A 17,370-nucleotide genomic window follows, 5' to 3' on the forward strand; every position below is an offset into this window, starting at 1 on the left:
TCTTACAGGGGGCGGGGTGGGAGGCGGTATATGCAAATATCCTCTAGTTCTTACAAGGGGCGGGGAGGATTAGTAGACATCGAGTTCTTACAGGGGGCGGGGCAGGGAGGATTAGGAGACTTGCGGCCGTGTAATAAATGCATTAAAAGTAGTTCCTTCGGTACCGCTGTATACTAAATAATAAAATAATAATAAAATAATGAATATTACTATTAAAAAAATATATATATTTACACATATTCCTTCGATACTGCATACTAAATAATAAAATAATAATAATAAAATAATGAATATTAGTATTAAAAAAATATATATATATACACACATATTCCTTCGGTACTGCATACTAAATAATAAAATAATAATAATAAAGTAATGAATATTAGCATTAAAAACAATTATATACACACACACATATATATATATAAATATATATATATATATATATATATGGAAGAATATATATATATATATATATATATATATATATATATATATATATATATATATTGAAGATAAATATTAAAAACCAAATATGAAATATCAGAATAAAAAAAATTAATTACATATATATATATATATATATATATATATATATATATCTATATATCTATGTATATCTATATATATATCTATCTATCTATATATATATATATATGTATGAATTAAAAAAATCATATATATATATATATATATATATATATATATATATATATTGAAGATAAATATTAAAAACCAAATATGAAATATCAGAATAAAAAAAAAATAATTACACACACATATATATATATATATATATATATATATATATATATATATATAAATATATATATAAATATATCAGAATAAAAAAAACACACATATATATATATATATATATATATATATATATATATATGTATATATATATATATATATATATATTGAAGATAAATATTTAAAACCAAATATGAAATATCAGAATAAAAAAAATTAATTACACACATATATATACAATGTAAAGGGGAACTCTCACCGCACGGGACACAATGTAAAGGGGCACAATGTAAAGGGGTTAGCGATGTGATGGCACTGCTATTGGTGGCATCACTGTGGGTGGGTGGGTGTATGTCGCACTGTGATGGTGGGCAATAACATAGCAGCACTGTGATGGGGGAAATGTGATGGCAGTATTGTGAAAGCAGACCTGTGATGGGGGCATTATTATTGGTGAAATGTGGTGGGTGATATTCTATTTAGGGCAATGTGATGGTAACATTTTTGTCCGTGCAATTAGAGGGCAACTCTGATGGGGGCACATTCATTGCAATTTTTTTAAATATACACTTTTAATATACTTTTTAAAAATTACAGATTTTGAATGACAGCCATGGTAGCTCACCTTACATCATTTTTCCTGCTGCATTCTGGGTAGCCAGAATGAACACCAAGCAGGAAGAAGGTCACTAAGTCTTACACTGCGGCTTCAGATGCCCTTACTAAAGATGACAACGCACAGGCAGCAGTTTTAAAAGTAAGGATTTTCACTAAACAAATACACTGTTCAACTCATAAATATGCAAATAGCGGTTTTGTCAAGCGAGATGTATTAATATTGAGTAGGAGGAAGAGGGGAATGAGAGAGTCCCACAAAACAATGGGGTCTCTCAACCTCTCGAAAAAATTGGGACTTTAGAGGCTAATAATAGGTGCTGATCTTGATGGAAATAAGTACAACAATCATCTAAAAGATAACATTTATTACATATATGCGTACAAAAATATAACAATATACATGTATTTGATAAAACATGATAAATTCATGCACATAAGTCACTAAGACAGAGTTGATTAACCACTAGAGCCCCGATGCCTCTATTGACCAAGGCAGCTCATATATAATATATGACAATTCATGATAACAATCATACAAATATGGGGTTCACTTGTGGTAAGTGTGGAATCGCGACGCGTTTCGCTTGGTCGCTTCCTCAGGCGATTCCTGAAAACCTAAAGAATACAATACATCAGCTATACAATTTTATTCCAAACATACTTGATTTTACCCATTTAGAATATTTCTTGTTGTGATTATTTGAATTCACTTATAACAGTCAAATTTACTTAAAACAAATATTCTTGACAAAGAGCAGAGATTTGAGTGTATATCTCATTATATTTGTTGTGCAATCCACAGAAGAGAAAAAAAAAAGGGGGAAATAGAATAAAGAGGGGAAGAAGGGGGAATTACCCAGGCCTTAAATGGAGGGGAGAGAAAATGTATAGCCATAGCGGGCCAAATCAAAGATATGGATAAAACCATCTACTTTGTGGCCTTGATGTATATTGCTAGTAAGCAATATACCATATAGTGAGTATATAACTGATAAAACATACACCTAATAACTCATGCGCCTATAAAAGTCGTTGTAGATATGTGGAGGGAGGATGATGGTCATGGTGTATCAAATATTCTAAGCAATAGAATCTTGGATATTGGGCCGATGTCGGTAAAGGTATTCTAGCTTGGATATACATATTAATGGGCTATTTTTGTTAAAAAAAAATTATTCTGAGGGTGGAACTCTGCTTTAAAACATTTTTAATAAATGCACATCAGGTAAAATAATAATGTGCATTTTTTTATTTTTTTATTGGGAGCCTGGAAAGCACTGCATTGTACAATGGCCAGGCAGCTTACAGGGTCTCCAAGAGCCCTGCATTGTACCTCCCATCTGCTTATTTCAGACTCTGTGTGTACGCTGAGCTTTAAAATATATATTAGAAATAGTATAAAGTCATACATTTTTTATTATTATTTTGAATAGAGTGGAGAACAAGAACAGAGGGGACATATTGTTCCAATTGGGGAGACTAGCTGTGGTGACTAGCTGGGATTCCCTCACTTTGGAGGGATTTCATATCACTTCCTGTTGTAACTATTGGGCAGGAAGTGAAGAAAAATCTCTCTAATGGGAACACAGATGGCAAAAACGTCATTGTGTAGAGCTGTGGCTCGGTCTCCGGGGGGGGGGGGGGGGTCTTCAGAAGATGAGGTGTGATCTGGACGTGTTATCATTTCAGAGGACCTACCTCCATTCTCTCCTCCTTCTCCTTGTTCCTGGGCCCCTGTCTCTGGTAATACCACATGCCGATCCCCTTCCCCTCGGGTGCGGAGGTGATCTGTCTCTGTAACCCCCGCTACTTTCTCTAGATGTGCCGCCTTCATAGTGGGATGATCTGTCCCGATCCCGATCTCGGCCTCTGCCCCATCCTCGGCGCTGTTGGTAGCTCATTTCCGTTCAACCGCCGACAGGCGAACGTTTACCGGTACCGGTGTTGTGACAGAACGCTATACCCCCTCAGATTGCTATACCCTCGTCACTTCCGCCTGGGTGCGCATGCGCCGGTGTTGTAACAGAACGCTATACCCCCTCAGATTGCTATACCCTCGTCACTTCCGCCTGGGTGCGAATGCGCACAAGGCATTCTGGAGGTCCGTTCTTACAGGGGGCGGAAGAGTTCTTACAGGGGGCGGGGTGGGAGGCGGTATATGCAAATATCCTCTAGTTCTTACAAGGGGCGGGGAGGATTAGTAGACATCGAGTTCTTACAGGGGGCGGGGCAGGGAGGATTAGGAGACTTGCGGCCGTGTAATAAATGCATTAAAAGTAGTTCCTTCGGTACCGCTGTATACTAAATAATAAAATAATAATAAAATAATGAATATTACTATTAAAAAAATATATATATTTACACATATTCCTTCGATACTGCATACTAAATAATAAAATAATAATAATAAAATAATGAATATTAGTATTAAAAAAATATATATATATACACACATATTCCTTCGGTACTGCATACTAAATAATAAAATAATAATAATAAAGTAATGAATATTAGCATTAAAAACAATTATATACACACACACATATATATATATAAATATATATATATATATATATATATGGAAGAATATATATATATATATATATATATATATATATATATATATATATATATATTGAAGATAAATATTAAAAACCAAATATGAAATATCAGAATAAAAAAAATTAATTACATATATATATATATATATATATATATATATATATATCTATATATCTATGTATATCTATATATATATCTATCTATCTATATATATATATATATGTATGAATTAAAAAAATCATATATATATATATATATATATATATATATATATATATATATATATATATTGAAGATAAATATTAAAAACCAAATATGAAATATCAGAATAAAAAAAAAATAATTACACACACATATATATATATATATATATATATATATATATATATATAAATATATATATAAATATATCAGAATAAAAAAAACACACATATATATATATATATATATATATATATATATGTATATATATATATATATATATATATATATATTGAAGATAAATATTTAAAACCAAATATGAAATATCAGAATAAAAAAAATTAATTACACACATATATATACAATGTAAAGGGGAACTCTCACCGCACGGGACACAATGTAAAGGGGCACAATGTAAAGGGGTTAGCGATGTGATGGCACTGCTATTGGTGGCATCACTGTGGGTGGGTGGGTGTATGTCGCACTGTGATGGTGGGCAATAACATAGCAGCACTGTGATGGGGGAAATGTGATGGCAGTATTGTGAAAGCAGACCTGTGATGGGGGCATTATTATTGGTGAAATGTGGTGGGTGATATTCTATTTAGGGCAATGTGATGGTAACATTTTTGTCCGTGCAATTAGAGGGCAACTCTGATGGGGGCACATTCATTGCAATTTTTTTAAATATACACTTTTAATATACTTTTTAAAAATTACAGATTTTGAATGACAGCCATGGTAGCTCACCTTACATCATTTTTCCTGCTGCATTCTGGGTAGCCAGAATGAACACCAAGCAGGAAGAAGGTCACTAAGTCTTACACTGCGGCTTCAGATGCCCTTACTAAAGATGACAACGCACAGGCAGCAGTTTTAAAAGTAAGGATTTTCACTAAACAAATACACTGTTCAACTCATAAATATGCAAATAGCGGTTTTGTCAAGCGAGATGTATTAATATTGAGTAGGAGGAAGAGGGGAATGAGAGAGTCCCACAAAACAATGGGGTCTCTCAACCTCTCGAAAAAATTGGGACTTTAGAGGCTAATAATAGGTGCTGATCTTGATGGAAATAAGTACAACAATCATCTAAAAGATAACATTTATTACATATATGCGTACAAAAATATAACAATATACATGTATTTGATAAAACATGATAAATTCATGCACATAAGTCACTAAGACAGAGTTGATTAACCACTAGAGCCCCGATGCCTCTATTGACCAAGGCAGCTCATATATAATATATGACAATTCATGATAACAATCATACAAATATGGGGTTCACTTGTGGTAAGTGTGGAATCGCGACGCGTTTCGCTTGGTCGCTTCCTCAGGCGATTCCTGAAAACCTAAAGAATACAATACATCAGCTATACAATTTTATTCCAAACATACTTGATTTTACCCATTTAGAATATTTCTTGTTGTGATTATTTGAATTCACTTATAACAGTCAAATTTACTTAAAACAAATATTCTTGACAAAGAGCAGAGATTTGAGTGTATATCTCATTATATTTGTTGTGCAATCCACAGAAGAGAAAAAAAAAAGGGGGAAATAGAATAAAGAGGGGAAGAAGGGGGAATTACCCAGGCCTTAAATGGAGGGGAGAGAAAATGTATAGCCATAGCGGGCCAAATCAAAGATATGGATAAAACCATCTACTTTGTGGCCTTGATGTATATTGCTAGTAAGCAATATACCATATAGTGAGTATATAACTGATAAAACATACACCTAATAACTCATGCGCCTATAAAAGTAGTTGTAGATATGTGGAGGGAGGATGATGGTCATGGTGTATCATATATTCTAAGCAATAGAATCTTGGATATTGGGCCGATGTCGGTAAAGGTATTCTAGCTTGGATATACATATTAATGGGCTATTTTTGTTAAAAAAAAATTATTCTGAGGGTGGAACTCCGCTTTAAAACATTTTTAATAAATGCACATCAGGTAAAATAATAATGTGCATTTTTTTATTTTTTTATTGGGAGCCTGGAAAGCACTGCATTGTACAATGGCCAGGCAGCTTACAGGGTCTCCAAGAGCCCTGCATTGTACCTCCCATCTGCTTATTTCAGACTCTGTGTGTACGCTGAGCTTTAAAATATATATTAGAAATAGTATAAAGTCATACATTTTTTATTATTATTTTGAATAGAGTGGAGAACAAGAACAGAGGGGACATATTGTTCCAATTGGGGAGACTAGCTGTGGTGACTAGCTGGGATTCCCTCACTTTGGAGGGATTTCATATCACTTCCTGTTGTAACTATTGGGCAGGAAGTGAAGAAAAATCTCTCTAATGGGAACACAGATGGCAAAAACGTCATTGTGTAGAGCTGTGGCTCGGTCTCCGGGGGGGGGGGGGTCTTCAGAAGATGAGGTGTGATCTGGACGTGTTATCATTTCAGAGGACCTACCTCCATTCTCTCCTTCTCCTTCTCCTTGTTCCTGGGCCCCTGTCTCTGGTAATACCACATGCCGACCCCCCTTCCCCTCGGGTGCGGAGGTGATCTGTCTCTGTAACCCCCGCTACTTTCTCTAGATGTGCCGCCTTCATAGTGGGATGATCTGTCCCGATCCCGATCTCGGCCTCTGCCCCATCCTCGGCGCTGTTGGTAGCTCATTTCCGTTCAACCGCCGACAGGCGAACGTTTACCGGTACCGGTGTTGTGACAGAACGCTATACCCCCTCAGATTGCTATACCCTCGTCACTTCCGCCTGGGTGCGCATGCGCCGGTGTTGTAACAGAACGCTATACCCCCTCAGATTGCTATACCCTCGTCACTTCCGCCTGGGTGCGCATGCGCACAAGGCATTCTGGAGGTCCGTTCTTACAGGGGGCGGAAGAGTTCTTACAGGGGGCGGGGTGGGAGGCGGTATATGCAAATATCCTCTAGTTCTTACAAGGGGCGGGGAGGATTAGTAGACATCGAGTTCTTACAGGGGGCGGGGCAGGGAGGATTAGGAGACTTGCGGCCGTGTAATAAATGCATTAAAAGTAGTTCCTTCGGTACCGCTGTATACTAAATAATAAAATAATAATAAAATAATGAATATTACTATTAAAAAAATATATATATTTACACATATTCCTTCGATACTGCATACTAAATAATAAAATAATGAATATTAGTATTAAAAAAATATATATATATACACACATATTCCTTCGGTACTGCATACTAAATAATAAAATAATAATAATAAAGTAATGAATATTAGCATTAAAAACAATTATATACACACACACATATATATATATAAATATATATATATATATATATATATATATATATATGGAAGAATATATATATATATATATATATATATATATATATATTGAAGATAAATATTAAAAACCAAATATGAAATATCAGAATAAAAAAAATTAATTACATATATATATATATATCTATATATCTATGTATATCTATATATATATCTATCTATCTATATATATATATATATATGTATGAATTAAAAAAATCATATATATATATATATATATATATATATATATATATATATTGAAGATAAATATTAAAAACCAAATATGAAATATCAGAATAAAAAAAAAATAATTACACATATATATATATATATATATATATATATATATATATATATATATAAATATATATATAAATATATCAGAATAAAAAAAACACACATATATATATATATATATATGTATATATATATATATATATATATATATATTGAAGATAAATATTTAAAACCAAATATGAAATATCAGAATAAAAAAAATTAATTACACACATATATATATATATATATATATATATATATATATATATATATATATTTATATATATATATATATATATATATATATAATTTTTTTTTCTAATGCTTCTAATACTGATATTTCATATTTGGTTTTTAATATTTATCTTTAGTGTGTATGTATGTATATATATATATATATATATATATATATATATATATATATAAATATATATATATTTTTATTCTTCCATTTATATATATGGAGGAGTGGGGGAACCGTCATGTAACTATAGGTGCAGTCACGCTAGGGAAAGTAGAGGGGCCACAGCTCAGGCCCTGAATAAGTCCAGGGTCCCAAATTTGGCAAAGAGATAGGGGAGATCTTCATTTACCACTCTTAAAATGTTGGAGTAGCTAGCCTCAAATTTTTTGGTCAACTTTTTCAGGGGCCTCTTGGCAGGGGCGTCACAAGGGGGGTGCAGGAGGGCGTCGAAATCCGTGGCTGCCGAGCGGGAGGGGGGGGCGGCGGGTCCGGGCGCACCCGATCGGGGGGCGGCCGCGCTGTCCCGCACCCCCCAGGGTGCGGTGGCGGGATTTGCTGGCGATGTGCGCACCGCCGCCGGGGCGGGAGGCCATGGTCGCGAGGTCGGGACGCCCTCGGATGATGGCCCGGGAGGAGGTGTGGGGCCGGAGGCCACCGTTCTCCCGCGGGGAGCGCTCCTAGGACGGACCTGCCGGCCGTCCGGCGCCGTCTGTCCGGCCGTCTGGAAGCTGATTCGGGTCCTGGCAGACTCACCTGGCCCTCTGCGGTGGAGGTCCGGCGGACCGGAGGCGGGGCGCCTCCGACCACGGGGGGCGCAGGGAACCGTCGCCTGGTCGGCGGGACCGGCGCTCCCGAGGTGGACGGGAGGGGGGCAAGGCGCCCTGGGCGGTGGGCCAACATCTCTCGCTGCGCCGTGGTCGAGGGCTCCGATAAACCACCCTCTCATATATCCGCAGCAGCAATTCCCTCCGACCCCCCTGCCCGACCGGAGTTCCAGGCGCGACCGGCCGAAAACCGGAATTTCGGTCCGCTCCCCTGGAACTCCCTGCCGGCCCCGGCCAGCAAATCCGTCCTCATCCGCCACTTCCGCGGGCCGCCGGCGGAAAATCGCGCAAATTCCTGGGAGCCAGCTTGGATCGCGCGGCCAGCCTGGCGCGCGGTGCCGTTTCGCGGCCGGAGGGTGGCAGCCCCGGCGGGCCAGCTTGGATCAAGCGGCCAGCATGGCGCAGGGTGCCGTTTCGCGGCCGGAGGACGGCAAAGTCCCACACAGTGCCAGGGTGTCTCTCCGGTCACCCTGGCACGGAAGCCGACTTCTCCCCACTGACGCCAAGAGCCACGGCCAGCAGGGTGAGCAGCTCCAGGCTCTCCCCGCCGGTCACCCTGACACGGAAGCCGTTTTTTCCCCTTTGACTTTTTCAACTTTTTGGCCCCCGGGGGTGCGGCCGGAGGTGGCCTTGACGTGCCCCCTTAAGGGGGACTTCCAGAAAATTTATTTTTGGGACCCCTTGTGTCCAGGGACCCCAAACTTGCACCAGACCCAGAGGGGGTCCCGAACCCCCGGCCCACTGATTTTTGCGTCCCTGCCGCCTACAGTCCTGGAGATATCGACCATTAAAAACCGCAAGTTCGGCTAAATCGCGGCGTCCCCGGCCGCCGGGGGCTCCCGCGTCTGGGGTCGGTTCTCCCCCTCCGCTTCCAGCTGGGAACCCCAAATTTTTCAGGGAGGTCACCCGCCCCCCTGGCGACGTAAAACACGGAGCTCGAACCTCCGGTCGCCCCGGGGTCCGGAGTTACGGCGGGTGTCCCAAAACCTTTGAACATCCGGACTTTGGACTTATTCTTGGACCCAGAGAGACAGAGCCAGCGGGTGCCTCGACGCACAGGCCGGACTGGGAATAAAATTCAGCCCTGGAAAAAATTTCATACCAGCCCCATAGCATTATTATACCGGCCCAACAGCATAACGCCATTATTTTCTTGTTCATAAAAGGGAAAACCATGCATTTTAAAGCAAACTTGAAGAGTGTATTATATACAGATAAGATAGATATGAAAGCATATAGGGCTTTATATATAAAAGAGCAAATTCTAGTTAAAAGTGGTAAAAGTGCGGACATGGTAAAGGAAATGTCAGAGGCTGTGCGGACATGATACAGGACATCAGGGCCTGTGCGGACATGATACAGGACATCAGGGCCTGTGCGGACATGGTACAGGACATCAGGGCCTGTGCGGACATGATACAGGACATCAGGGCCTGTGCGGACATGGTACAGGACATCAGGGCCTGTGCGGACATGGTACAGGACATCAGGGCCTGTGCGGACATGGTACAGGACATCAGGGCCTATACGGACATGGTACAGGACATCAGGGCCTGTGCGGACATGGTACAGGACATCAGGGCCTGTGCGGACATAGTACAGGACATCAGGGCCTGTGCGGACATGGTACAGGACATCAGGGCCTGTGCGGACATGATACAGGACATCAGAGCCTGTGCGGACATGATACAGGACATCAGGGGCTGTGAGGACATGGTACAGGACATCAGGGCCTGTGCTGACATGGTACAGGACATCAGGGCCTGTGCGGACATAGTACAGGACATCAGAGCCTGTGCGGACATGGTACAGGACATCAGGGGCTGTGCGGACATAGTACAGCACATCAGGGCCTGTGCGGACATGGTACAGGACATCAGGGCCTGTGCGGACATGATACAGGACATCAGAGCCTGTGCGGACATGATACAGGACATCAGGGGCTGTGAGGACATGGTACAGGACATCAGGGCCTGTGCTGACATGGTACAGGACATCAGGGCCTGTGCGGACATAGTACAGGACATCAGAGCCTGTGCGGACATGGTACAGGACATCAGGGGCTGTGCGGACATAGTACAGCACATCAGGGGCTGTGAGGACATGGTACAGGAGATGTCAGGGGCTGGAAGGAAGGAAGCTGGCAGAGGGGTACAGGGAGGGATGAAGATGACAGTGGGATGGAGTGGGGTCTGGTAGTAGGAAGCTGGCAGAGAGGTGCATGGGGTATGAAGATGACAGGGGGTACAATGGTGGAAGGAAACTGGCAAGGGGGGGGCAGGGGGATGAAGATGACAGGGGACGGGATGGAAGGAAGCTGGCAGAGGGGTACAGGGAGGGATGAAGATGACAGTGGGGTGGAGTGGGGTGGGTTGGTAGGAAGCTGACAGAGAGGTGCTTGGAGGATGAAGATGACAGGGGGGACAGGGGTGTAAGAAAGCTGGCAGAGGGATGCAGGGGGATAAAGATGAAAGGGGGTATAGGGGTGGAAGGAAGCTGGCAGAGGGGTGCAGGTGGGTGAAGATGACAGGGGGTACAGGGGTGGAAGGAAGCTGGCAGAGGGGTGCAGGGGGATGAAGATGACAGGGGGTATAGGGGTGGAAGGACGCTGGCAGAGGGGTGCAGGAGGATGAAGATGACAGGGGGTATAGGGGTGGAAGGACGCTGGCAGAGGGGTGCACGGGGATGAAGATGACAGGGGGTATAGGGGTGGAAGGACGCAGGCAGAGGGGTGCAGGGGGATGAAGATGACAGGGGGTATAGGGGTGGAAGGACGCTGGCAGAGGGGTGCAGGGGGGTGAAGATGACAGGGGGTATAGGGGTGGAAGGACGCTGGCAGAGGGGTGCAGGGGGATGAAGATGACAGGGGGTATAGGGGTGGAAGGACGCTGGCAGAGGGGTGCAGGGGGATGAAGATGACAGGGGGTATAGGGGTGGAAGGACACAGGCAGAGGGGTGCAGGGGGATGAAGATGACAGGGGGTATAGGGGTGGAAGGACGCTGGCAGAGGGGTGCAGGGGGATGAAGATGACAGGGGGTATAGGGGTGGAAGGATGCAGGCAGAGGGGTGCAGGGGGATGAAGATGACAGAGGGTACAGGGGTGGAAGGAAGCTGGCAGAGGGGTGCAGGGGGGTGAAGATGACAGGGGGTACAGGGGTGCAAGGGAGCTGGCAGAGGGGTGCAGGGGGATGAAGATGACAGGGGGTACAGGGGTGCAAGGAAGCTGGCAGAGAGGTGCATGGGGTATGAAGATGACAGGGGGTACAATGGTGGAAGGAAGCTGGCAAGGGGGGGCAGGGGGGGATGAAGATGACAGGGGACAGGATGGAAGGAAGCTGGCAGAGGGGTACAGGGAGGGATGAAGATGACAGTGGGATGGAGTGGGGTCTGGTAGTAGGAAGCTGGCAGAGAGGTGCATGGGGTATGAAGATGACAGGGGGTACAATGGTGGAAGGAAACTGGCAAGGGGGGGGGGCAGGGGGATGAAGATGACAAGGGACGGGATGGACGGAAGCTGGCAGAGGGGTACAGGGAGGGATGAAGATGACAGTGGGGTGGAGTGGGGTGGGTTGGTAGGAAGCTGACAGGGGATGAAGATGACAGGGGGGACAGGGGTGGAAGAAAGCTGGCAGAGGGATGCAGGGGGATAAAGATGAAAGGGGGTATAGGGGTGGAAGGAAGCTGGCAGAGGGGTGCAGGGGGATAAAGATGAAAGGGGGTATAGGGGTGGAAGGAAGCTGGCAGAGGGGTGCAGGGGGGTGAAGATGACAGGGGGTATAGGGGTGGAAGGACGCTGGCAGAGGGGTGCAGGGGGATGAAGATGACAGGGGGTATAGGGGTGGAAGGACGCTGGCAGAGGGGTGCAGGGGGATGGAGATGACAGGGGGTATAGGGGTGGAAGGACGCTGGCAGAGGGGTGCAGGGGGATGAAGATGACAGGGGGTATAGGGGTGGAAGGATGCAGGCAGAGGGGTGCAGGGGGATGAAGATGACAGGGGTGGAAGAAAGCTGGCAAAGGGGTGGATGAAGGGTACAGGGGGGGATGAAGATGACAGGGGATGGGATGGAAGAAAGCTGGCAGAGGGGTGCAGGGGGGATGAAGATGACAGTGGGGTGGGGTGGTAGGAAGCTGGCCTGGCAGAGGGGTGCAGGGGGGATGAAGATGACAGTGGGGTGGGGTGGTAGGAAGCTGGCCTGGCAGAGGGGTGCAGGGGGGATGAAGATGACAGTGGGGTGGGGTGGTAGGAAGCTGGCCTGGCAGAGGGGTGCAGGGGGGATGAAGATGACGGGGTGGGGTGGTAGGATACCAGGCACAGGGGAAATATGATGAGGATGGAGATGATGATGACAGGCTGACAGTGGGGTACAGGAGAGGTGATAGGAAATATGATGACAGGGGGTAGGGTGGTGGGATGCTAGGAACAGGGAGATGATGATGGGGATAAGGATGGCAGGGGGTCAGTAGGTGGCATCATATGCCAAATGGCATAAATATCGTCAAGGCTGTGTGTGTGAGGTGATGTCACAGGCGGCTGTCACGGGAAGCTGTCAGTGTCGTCGGGTAGGACAGTCATACAGTACATTTAGGCTCCAGCAGACTGATTGCCAGGGGGTGGTGCCAGCTCTTGTGGTCAGTCATTCGCTGTACTTACCTTTTTCTCTCGTCTTCTGCTCTTCTCTTCTCCTGGTACTGCAGGCGGGAGAATGCAGGGGAGGGGTTACGTCGCGTCATGACGTCATCGCTTCCCATTGGCCGATTGCAGGAGCAAGAGGAGGAGACTCACAGTGCAGTGTGAGTGCGGGGCCCGGAATTATGCTGTATACTAGCACCGGCGCTGCGCCGGCAATGTAGTGGATGCGGCCGCCGGCGGCCTGGCAAGTGTGACAAGGCAAGGTTGCTAGAATTCTCATAATTAAAAAAATATATTTTTTATTGGGCAGGAAAGAGACTGCGAGGCCCCTTTAAGTGCGAGGCCTTAAGCGGCCGCCTTAATCGCCTAATTAGAGAGCCGCCTCTGCCCGCCAGCATTACCCATCAACACTACCCGCCAGCAGTAACAACCAGCATTACCCACCAGCATTACCCGCCAACACTACCCGCCAGCAGTTACTACAAGCATTACCCACCCACATTACCAGCCAGCAGTAACTGCCAGGATTACCCACCAACACTGCCTGCCAGCAGTAACTGCCATCATTACCCACCAACACTACCCGCCAGCAGTATCCAAACAACAGCATTACCCGCCAGCAGTAATCGCCAGCATTACACGGAGTGCCACCTCCCTGAAATTAGTTTTTTGAGGTTGGGATGCCTGCTGTCCTTGTTGCTATTAAAATTTAATTATGATACCACATTGTATCAAATTTGTCTTGCTATATAACATGAATATCCCTTTTAAAACCAGGTGGGCATGGATGGTGAGTTGATTCGGTGGTTCAATGGGCCACTTGACTGGACTTGCCCCCCAGGCCTAAGGCTGCCAGCCCTCCCCTGATATTCTGTTCAAACACTATACTAGTAATGGAAGTGTATGTGCGTGCTATGTGTGTGCGTGTGTGTGTGGTAATCAAGGGGTTATTTCTAAACTATGCGCCGGGGATCTGGGGGGGGGGGGTGGCGGGGACCCTAAACCTCCTTTGGGATAGAAGCTAACTTGCTAGCGCAACCTCAAGTCACAATCACACTAATACAAAATACAGTAAAAACAGTATATTATGTGTGTATTAGTGCTGATGTGACAGAGGGTGTAGGGGTTAACTGGATGTGATCGGGGGGGATCAGGGGGTTAAATCTTTATTGGAAGGGGCTGGCGGGTATCCTACGGATAAAAGAAACGGTGGCAAGCGCTAAACCTGGTCACAAGTCACACTTATACAGGTATATAGAAAATGCTATATACTGTATACAGTGTGTTGTGGCAGGGGGTGTAGGGGTGATCAGGGGGTTAAATCTTTATTGGGCGGGTGGCGGGGACCCTAAACCTCCTTGGGACAGAAACTTAGTCGCCTGCGCTAATTCTGATCACAATCACACTAATACAAAAACACTGTATATTACGTTTGTATTAGTGCTGATGTGACAGAGGGTGTAGGGGTTAACTGGCGGTGATCAGGGGGGTCAGGGGGGATCAAGTGGTTAAATCTTTATTTGGGAGGGGTGGTGGGTAATTTAAGTGGAAAGGGGGGGGCGCAAGCGCTACACCTGACCACAAATCACACTTATACGGGTATATAGCAAAATGCTATATACTGTATACTGTGTGTGTTGTGGCAGGGGGTGTAGGGGTGATCAGGGGGGGGTCAGGGGGTTAAATCTTTATTGGAGGGGTGGCGGGGATCCTAAACCTTCTTGGGACAGAAACTTAGTCGCCTGCGCTAATTCTGATCACAATCACACTAATACAAAAATACAAAAACACTGTATATTACGTTTGTATTAGTGCTGATGTGACAGAGGGTGTAGGGGTTAACTGGCGGTGATGAGGGGGGGGGGGTCAGGGGAGATCAGGGGGTTAAATCTTTATTAGGTGGGGGTGGGGGGTAATTCAAGTGGAAAAGGGGGGGCCGCAAGCGCTACACCTGACCACAAATCACACGTATACAGGTATATAGGAAAATGCTATATGCTGTATACAGTGTGTGTTGTGTCAGGGACTGTAGGGGTTAATTGGGGGGGCGATCGGGGGTGAAATGTGCCTATCTCATACTTGCCAACTGTCCCTTTTTTTTTGGGACAGTCCCTGCAAGTAGGAGCCTGTCCCAGGTAATTTATATTGTCCCTGGAAGCGCCTGTTAATCAGGCTGCCCATAAATGTTACACAGAAGTAGTGCAGCTGAATGGGAGACTTATTCCAACTCTGCTACTGTGGCCTTAAGTTTGAAATTCCCTTTTTAATTTCCTGCAATTCTCTCTATATTGAGTAGACTCTATAATCTGATAAGTAGGCAATATTAATTATGCAGAGTGGGCGGAGCTTTAGGGAAGTGGGTGTGGTAATTGATAGCTGTGCTGCAAAGTGTCCCTGGAATTTTTTTTTAAATGTTGGCAACTATGCTATCTAGCTGTGTGTGGTGTGCTTGGTGCAATTACTCACAGTTAGATGTGCTCTCCTCTCACGCTGGATCCAAAAAGACCGTTGGGAGGGGAGGGCACATCTTCTCTAAGCCTGTGTTTACATTTCACAGGCTTAGAGTGTCATTTGATTGGGCAGGACCGATTCAACAGGTCCAGGCCAAAAATGATTGGCCTGGACCTGATGACTGATCGGTTCTGAACCCAATTGAGCCATCGGCGGCGGCGGGGGGGGCGCGGGAGCACGCACAGGACCGGCGGGAAGTGCTGACGTAGACCTACGTCAGTTTGCCTGGCCGGGGCTGAGTGCCGACGTGCGCCGGTCGGCAAGTGGTTAAAATCACTGCTCTTGAAAAATAATCTTTTAAAATTTTTTTTTGCATTGATGCATGTCCCTCAGGGCAGTACCCGGGCCCCCCATACCATTTTATGGCCAATAACCTGCATATAAGCCTTTAAAATGGGGACTTTTGACTTTTCAAGTTTGTGGCTCGGGTCGAACTTTTTACATATTCGGTAATTCTGGTGTGAACCAAACCGAGGGGTGTTCGGCCCAACTCTACTTGTCACTGTCAGTATGACATATTAAATAACAAGAGTTGTATATTATATAAAATGTATTACATGGGACCTTCAATGTCTACAAGGAGTCATAACCATTTAATCAGGACATCTAGTGGCATAAAAGAGGAATTACATTCCCATTCGTTATAATGATACATACATGTCCCCCAGGGCAGTACCTGGGCCCCCATACCCTTTTATGGCCAATAACCTGCATATAAGCCTTTAAAATGGGGACTTTTGACTTTTCAAGTTTGGGTCCTATAGACTTTCATAGAGTTTGTGGCTCGGGTCAAACTTTTTACATATTCGGTAATTCTGGTGTGAACGGAACTGAGGGGTGTTCGGCCCAACTCTACTTGTCACTGTCAGTATGAAATATTAAATAACAAGAGTTGTATATTATATAAAATGTATTACAATGGGACCTTCAATGTCTACAATGAATCATAACCATTTAATCAGGACATCTAGTGGCGTAAAAAAGGAATTACATTCCCATTTATTATGAACACATTGTCCCCTGGGATTTCCAATAATCACAGACTTGTAATCCTCCCTGTAACTGACCACTGAAACATATAACCACCTCTAACTGGTGATTTTACTTCCCATTCCTTCTATAGAAAAAAACTAATATCTTATCCATGTTGTCTCACAAAATGTTTGCCAGACTAAATACTGATCCTGCCTTAATATCTCCTAAACCAGGGTCTACAATCTTTTCAGTTCGAGGGCCACATTGTATGTTTTACAAATATCGGTGGGCCGCAAAAAAAAAATTCAGTTTTATAAATGAACAAATCAAATTGAAATGAACAAATATGTTTCCTTGAAGATTTATTTTTTCTAATCAGCATGATAGGATTACAGATAACAGATAGATGAGAACAGAAATAAAAACAGAAATAAAAACTTCAGTAAAACAAAGCAAAGAAATTCCAAATAAATACC

Source organism: Pelophylax lessonae (genome assembly GCF_965119305.1).
Source record: "Pelophylax lessonae genome assembly, chromosome: 3".
Lineage (NCBI taxonomy): Eukaryota > Metazoa > Chordata > Amphibia > Anura > Ranidae > Pelophylax > Pelophylax lessonae.